Raw genomic sequence first — 8275 nt, 5'->3', positions numbered from 1 at the left:
TTGTGAAGAGACTGAGACAAAGTCAGTTATGAATGGAGGGCTGAGTTGGAGCAGAGGGGGGCAGGATCCTGGGGGTGGACTGTCTTTAGGGGGCTGAGGTGTCTGGTGGTCTTGGTGGACCCTCTGTATCTCAAACTGAGACAACAGAGTCCTGTGTTCTTGAGTCATTGTGTATAGTCTCTGTTGTTGGAGAGCTCAGTGTGGTCCCTGATGGTCTAGTGGCTAGGATTCGGCGCTTTCATCGCCGCGGCCTGGGTTCAATTCCCGGTCAGGGAATGAGATATTTAGAGGTTGAGGAAGAGGTGATACGGTGGTCCACATGATGGTGGAGGTGATAAACTGTGAATCCATCATGGCTCCAGTCTCACCCCCATTGTAGTGTTCTTGGTTCACTCTGCCATGGCCCCATGTTGAAGGGTGACTGTCTCATTCACGTTCAACCCTTTGTTAGACTCTATTAAGTCACTGACTCCTGCAAGGACAAACTCTGGTCAGTGTGATCCCTGATGGTCTAGTGGCTAGGATTGGTGCTCTCACTGCCACAGCCTAGGGTTCAAGTCCTGGTCAGGGAAGCTGTGGATACCCTGAGGTTCTAGCCAACTATGGACTGATAGCTGACCTCCCCTCCTCTCTAAAATCCTGGAGAAAGCAGCTGCTAATCAGCTTAGTGACTTCCTCCATAACAAGAGTTCATTTGAGGGTTTCAGTCTGGTTTTAGAGCCCAGCACAGAGACAGCACTGGTAGAAGTCACTGGATATATGAACATATATTATAGATAAATATCGGCCGACTCATCAATGGCTGAGGAATACATTCAGTCAGTAGCATATCAGTCCTCTGAAGCTGTAACGTGAGCCCACTTCTACCGACTAGAGGAGAGGTAAAATTACACCTGAAATCTGAGGTTTGTCCCTCAAAAAGAACCGCGATGTACTAAAAGTTTCCTCCCCAGAATGATTCTATCAACAAACACTTTAAATTGATATTCTGGAGTTTTATTTCAGTCGCCTGGAAAGTGCTGTGGAGTGAGTAAGATGGTATTTAAATGGCAGGCCTATCCACTCGCGCTAGCACTAGCATTGCAGATAGCATCAGCAGGACCAGACCCAGTGGGTCCAAAACTGTCTCCAGTTGCTGGGAGCACCCTGGTGAGCTGGGAAGGCCAAAGGTCCAAAAAACTGAACCTCCCCTTCAAGACTGCAGCTGCTCCAGAAAGCAGCTGCACGTGCATAGACAGGAACTAGGAGGAGAGACCACATCATCAATCCAGAACACAGTTTAAAATCCTTCTCCTCACTCTTAAAGCTCTGAAAGGAACATTCCAGCTAAAAAGGAACCTCAGGTGTGTTCTTGTGTTTTTATTATTTTGAACGATTGCAGGGATTTGGTTTGAGAGCATCCATGTCTAACAAGGTTTTGGTGCATACTGCTAATTAGCTCCCAACGCAGGTCCTGGGGGCAGCAGATAAACAGACAAATGATAACAACATCATCCACTCCAAACAGTCAAACACAAGGGTGGTGATCAAGTAGAGCCTCTACATGGAAACAAAAGCACTGAGAACTTTAAAAGAGAACAGAAAGTTTATTAAAAGACAAGTTTATAAAGATAGTTAAAAGGTGTCTTGACAGCTGTTTACACTTTAATTAAGCTGTAGAAGAAGAAGACCTTCACTGTGAAAACTCATCCTGTGTTACAGCCGCCCCTCCAGGATGGTCAGGGACCAACTTCAGTCCTGGTCCTGATCCACCGGAAATCCAACCAATCTCTCCCATAGGAACCATGTATTTGTTAAAGCAGCGCTCGCTGTGTCTGTGTAGGAGCCGGTACTGAGCGTATACTGCATGTGTACTACTACTAAAGGTACTTCACCGGAGGCTCCAGCTGATGTCACATATTTCTCCAACAGCTGGATGACATCACTGATATCAGAGACTCCACCCACTCATTTATTTTCACACATCTCAAAGACAATTCAGTGTTTGATCAGGGATCAATACTTCATGATAAAGATCAGTACTTGGTGCCAAGTGGATCTTTGATGGTGACCTCAGAGAAATCAGATCAGCCCTCACACCCTCCTGTCCAATGGTGGCTCCATGATTTCAGCTTCATCCTGTCTCTTTCCTGATGTGTTTTCCCTTCTGCTTTCAAAAACTCTTTACACCCACAACCCTCAAGTCTGGCCTCCACCACCATGATTAGTTTCAGTTTCTCCTCAGCTTCAGTCACACAACACAGGATGGACAAAGGAAGTTTCTCTGTTGTGTCGTCTCAAGTTTTCCTGACCTGAGGAGCTTTGTTAACTAACTCAGCAAGACTGATGTCTCTCAGGTGTGTGTTCTCATCATTGTTCTCCATGTAGACACGTTGTCTACACTGACCATAATCCACTCATCTTCCTTCATTCTTTGCAGTGTCCCAACCAGAGACCAGTCAGGTGGTCTCTGTTCCTGCAGTCATACTGGATATTCGCTATGTGAAGGGGACCGACAAAGTGGTGGTGGACGTGTTGTCTAGAGTTCCTCAGTGTGGTATTTGATTGTGAGCTGTTTTCCTCTCTCTGGTTCTCCTCTTGTCTTTTCCTAGCCTCTTAAATTGCAACAAGAGATGCTGGACCACCGGAGCAGGCCACTGGTTCCCCTCCTGATAGTTTGACCTTATCTGAGCAGTCCAATGGGGGACGTATATGGTTTTTAGAGGTTTAGTGAATTATCATTTTGGGATTCAAGAAAAATTACATTCATGGTATTTTGGTAGCGGGATTCCCTTCAGGACACTGTTCTTGTAGGGGGGTGTGATGGTCCCTTGGCTGGTGTCTTTCATGATGTTTCTTGTGTTGCAGCAGGTAGCTGGAGAGTGGGGAGCTGTTCATTCCTCCTAGTTGGTTAGTTGCTCTCTCCATACAGAAACTGCCTTGCCGGCCAGGAGCCTCTCTTCCTCCTCATCCATTGTCACTTTGATTTTCAGCAGCCAACATCTCTTCCTTACACATCCACAACACGAACACGACTGACAACAACATCCCATTGTTATCTTAGTTCAATTTTGTTTTATCGTTGTGGTTTTTGAAAAAATCCTGTATTTGGCCTGCAACCTGCTTCTCCCACTCTTTTGTCACAGCTTCAGAGCAACATTTTGAAAAATGGTTCCTCTCAAGTGTGCATTCTCATGTGTCTTCTCAGATTACCCGTTTCTGAGAATCTTTTGCCACAAACTGAGCAGGGGAATGGTTTCTCTCCAGTGTGCATTCTCATGTGTCTTTTCAGACATCCCCTTTCTGAAAATCTTGTGCCACAAACTGAGCAGGGGAACGGTTTCTCCCCAGTGTGCGTTCTCATGTGTGATTCTAGATTTGCCATTTCTGAGAATCTTTTGCCACATACTAAGCAGGGGAATGGTTTCTCTCCAGTGTGTGTTCTCATGTGTCTTTTCAGACATCCCTTTTCTGAAAATCTTGTGCCACAAACTGAGCAGGGGAATGGTTTCTCCCCAGTGTGTGTTCTCATGTGTCTATTCAGACATCCCTTTTCTGAAAATCTTTTGCCACAAACTGAGCAGGGGAATGGTTTCTCTCCAGTGTGTGTTCTTAAGTGTCTTTTCAGACGTCCCTTTTCTGAAAAATTTCTGCCACAAACTGAGCAGGGGAACAGTTTCTCCACAGTGTGTGTTCTCATCTGTGTTTTCAGATTTCCCTTTGAGAATCTTTTGCCGCACACTGAGCATGGGAATGGTTTCTCCCCAGTTTTTCTTCTCATGAGTGTATCCAAACTCCATGTTGAGCACCTACATGGATGCTCATCCTCACTGACTTCTGTCTGAGATTCAGAAGGGCCAAAGGTCTTTATTTTTTGCTCTTTTGAGTTGCAATGACTCACTTCCTGTCCTGGTCTCAATTTCTGAAGCAAATTCCTCCTTGAGCCAGAGGGTTCCTTGTGCTCAGAGGAGGCCGTGTTATCAGGTCTGACCCAATCATCCTCACTGACTTCAGGCTCAGCTTCAGAAGAGTCTGACATCTGGTCTTCAGTCTGGGGTTGTACAAGTGGATCTGGATCTACCTTGCTGGCTGGTTCTGGTTCTGGTCCTCCACTCTCTTCTCCACCAGCTTCTGTTTTCAGAGGATGAATTGGGCTGCTGCTCAGAGACTCTTCTTTCAAGTTCTCCTCAGTTAGACTCTGATGAAGCTGTGGGAACTGAGGTTTCTCTTCGTCCACTTCACTCTTCACAGGGACCAGAGTGAAGGGGAACGTGGTGATATCAGCCTCCTGCTGCCCTTGAAGCTGCCCTCCCTCCTCACTGGTCCAGAGCTCCTCCCACTCCTCTTTAATGTGGGGGGGCTCTGGGTCCTGCAGCTCAGGGGGAACCTCTTCTTTAATCACCAGCAGCTGCTCCACATCTGCAGGACACAAACAGCAACATCAGAAATCTCTTCATTTGACTCTGAAACAGCGGAGCAACCGACAGAAACAGAAATCAACTCAATAAAGAGACGTCCTGCTACTGATGACCAGAAACGCTGGGTTCAGATGCTTGGATCAACGTTGTGTCACCCAGGTCAAAGGTCATAGGTCCCCTCTGCTGAATGGTTTTGTCCATTCATGATCACATCTGCTAGTCAGAATGTTCATTTCTAGAATGAGACCCTGTAGGAGAATGAGAGTTCAGTCCCTAGAACCAGAGGGAACCTGTACCGATGCTAAACATGTCAGTCCACCTACACTCACAGCCAGGGAGGTGCTGGCCACTGGGAGAAGTGGAATGATTCCCTAATGGCTGGTCCAGCCCAGGCCAACCGGGCAGTGGAGAAAAAAAGGTTGTTTTTAATGGGCTGATATAATTTCCAGTGTACAGGATCATCTTTTAACAAGGTAGCACCGTAGCAGCCTACAGAAGAACGACACAAGTACACCAACATGCACAGCATGCTGGGCCAGCCTGTCACACACGACTCAGTTAGAGTTAGTTAGGAGTTAGCAACACAGTGTGAATGTCCCCTCAGCTTGGTCTTGTCTTGGTTCAGTTCAACAGGGGACGGGTGGAGGGTATGTAGCTCTGTCTGGGGGCGGTGGGCCTGGTCGTTGTAGTGGGCTGTGGTTTGCCCCGTCTTGTCGTGGGGTGTGGGTGGGCCTCGATGCTGGTGGGGCTCCATCCCCTTGGGCTCAGCTCCTGGTGTGGGGGGGGGGGGTGGTGCCTGGTGGGCCCGGGGTCATCTCTCTGCCCCGTCTCTCTGTGGGCTGCCTCCAGGCGGGGGTTGCTGCTCCTATGCTGTCCTGCGGGTCCTGGCATGGGTTGGGCCTGTGGCCTGGGGGGGGGGGGGGGTTCCTGGGGCTCCCTGTGTTCAGGGGGTTTCTGGGTGCCCTGGTGGTTTGGTCCTGACCTGCCTGCTGTCCTGGACTGGGGGTGTGATGTTCTGGTCCCCCACATCAGCTACAGTCAGCTACCCACCGCATCCAAGACAAACTGTTGCACACACACATATACATACACACACGTATACACACATGGAGCGCACAACTGACCCATAATCACACACTCAGACATTTATTTTAAAATCATATTAAACCAAATGGTAAATCTGCACTGGAAATTCTGCAACCAATGTTTTTTCTTTTTTCCTCTGTGGTGGCGGAATGAATGTTCGTGGCCAAAATCCATTCTTCTCATGTTTGGAGTTGTTTTGTTGTTGTTGTTGAGTTGTTGTTTTGTTTTGTTTTTGTTTTGTCTGTCTTCCAGGAAGTCTGACCCCCCCCCCCCCACACACACACACACACACCCACACACACACACACACACACATCTGGTCTCAAAATACACGCCTCTCTGGCTACAAAGAAAGGTCAGTGAGAGTTTTTCTCGACTGATAACTTCTGTTGTTCTGTGTTGTAGAACTGTAATACTCTGAGAAGAAATACCTGCTGGCTCTACTCTCTCTCTCTCTCTCTCTCTGGTCTATTTTTATATTTCGTCTCTTGGTGACCAGTAGAATTTCCGATCGAACTCTCGATAAATCTCTGTTGTTATTGTTGTTACTGTTTTTGTTTGTTTGTTTTTCTCCTATTGTTGCCCCCCCCCCTGTCCTCCCTGTCCTGTCCCTGCTCTCTCTTCCTGTCCTCTCCTGAGCCTCAGTCCGGTAGCTTCATCAATGAACCAACACCATTCCTAATAAAGTTCAACACAGAAGGTGATAGGAGGAGTTTATCAGGTTCCTCCTTAGCAGAGTAGAACTGCTTCAGTCCAACATGGCACCAGGAACATGGATGCTGCTGCTGAACAGGACAGGGTAAAAACTACAAAAGAAGGCTGGACAACAATCCACAGAAAAACTAGTTTACCCTTCGATTTTGACCTCTGAATTTTTACATTTTACCTTTCAGACGTTCACACACAACCCGGAAATGGCTTTTTACACCTAAAATCCCCTAAAATGCTCTGTGAGGGCCTCTGCAGCTCCACTTCCTGGCTGAATTCGGGGCCCAGCAGGTCCCTGCGGGACTCACCTGCTCTGTCCAGCCTGACTCGGGGCTTCAGCACGGCATCGAGCAGCAACCTCTGCCGGCGGTTCTCCCGCTCGTACTCCGCCACGGTTTCCTCCAGCAGAGCCACGATCTGCTCCGCGGCCGCCGCCAGCCGCTCGGTGAGCAGCGCTCTCAGCACCGGGACTCCAGCCGCTGAGTCTCCTTCTCCCAGCTGCAGCAGGAAGTCTTCAGCGGCGGCGAGGATCCGCTCCTGGACCGACACCCGCAGCAGCTGCGCGGCGCACATGTTGAGGTTCTACCGGCGCCACTCAGCCTTCAGGAGACAAAGACCGAGGCCGGGGGTTCGCGGACTTCTCCTTCTTTCCTCGTTGTGTTCAAAGCTTCCCGCGTCTTCGTCTCGTTCTGTGAGGCGCGTATCGATGACGTATGTGTTGACGTCCGAAGCCTCTCCAGCCGGCAGTGACCACGTGACTGATTCAGGACCTGCTTCTCCGGCTTGGCGTGAGATTCTAAATGTAAAGCAGTGAAACGCCGTGGTTTCCTCCCTCCTCGTCCAAAAGCGTTCGCTATTTGATCAAAGGAAGGAGAAACAAGTGACTCCATGTTGTGGAGGCTGAACTCAGAGTTGAGAGAACTTTCATTCTGATCTGAGAGCAGCAACAAAGCCACTGAGAAAAACTGAACCACTGTCAGAGTCGGCACAGCATCAGCAGTCAGGCTGTGTTCACACTGGGAGAAACCATCGGACAGAAACCTCCCTCAGTCACACTGAAGGAACCTGAACTGACTGCTGCAGCTGGGACACACACACACACACACACACACACACACACACACACACACACACACATACACACAGGAGGAAACATGAACAGAGACATAAAAGCACGGGATGCCTCCTCCTCCTCCTTCCAGAGATCAACTGATCTCCAGATTGACTTCAGTTCTTTGATCAGAATTCTTCTTCCTCCTTGATAGATTTATTGATACTTTGTCATAGACGGTCCATTCCTATTGGAGGATGTTAAAGAGCAGAAGAACCAGGTTCCCATGTATGGAACTAGAATATTTATATGCTGTATTGCAGTCGTTTCCAATATCCATCCATCCATTGTCTTCCTCTTATTCCTGTTAAGGGTCATGGGGGGTGGAGCCTATCCCAGCGTCTACAGGCAAGAGGCGGGGTTCACCCTGGACAGGTCACCAGTCCATCACAGGACCAACACATAGAGACAGACAACCATTCACTCTCACAGTCACACCTACAGTCAATTTAGAGTATCAATCAGCCTCGTCCCCTCTTGATGTCTTTGGACTGTGGGAGGAAGCAGGAGAACCAGAGAGAACCCACGCAGGAACAGGGACTCACACAGAAAGATCCTGTGCTCCAGCCAGGACTGGAACCCTGAACCTTCTTGCTGTGAGGTATTTTTATCTCACAAGTGGAAAAATGTAGAATCTTCATGTCATTACATGTCGTTCTCCATTGGGTCACTAGGGGGCAGCACCTACCTGCATCACCAATATGAGCCTTCCGTCTGTCAGGGGGTAGAATTCAGTCACCACCAATGACATCAGAGTCAGAGTTTAGACATCAAAGACAGACATTAAAGCCTCTCTGATAAAACAAAAATATACTGCAATATTTTTTCCAAAGTGAGACCCTCTTTATTCTCTAGTTTAATCTGCTGCAATAATAATGAGCATCTTTGTCAGTCTACTGATGAATGTCAGATATCTTTGATGACCAAACCTGGACGTTTGTCTCAGTTTGACTGGAAGTCTCATTCATTCATT

The 8275-nt window shown here is 48.2% G+C and overlaps 1 non-coding gene across 1 annotated transcript; it reads left to right on the top strand.

Annotated features, from left to right (window-relative positions):
- Window positions 1-204: 204 nt before the first annotated feature.
- Window positions 205-276, top strand: trnae-uuc (transfer RNA glutamic acid (anticodon UUC)). Its single transcript has one exon. It is a non-coding gene; the product is annotated as a tRNA-Glu (tRNA).
- The last annotated feature ends 7999 nt before the right edge of the window (window positions 277-8275 follow it).

Source organism: Aulostomus chinensis, chromosome 1 (genome assembly GCF_037954235.1).
Source record: "Aulostomus chinensis isolate RoL2024-O1b breed Wild chromosome 1, RoL_Achi_v1.0, whole genome shotgun sequence".
Taxonomy (NCBI): Eukaryota; Metazoa; Chordata; class Actinopteri; order Syngnathiformes; family Aulostomidae; genus Aulostomus; species Aulostomus chinensis.
This window is presented reverse-complemented; position numbering and strand designations above follow the sequence as displayed.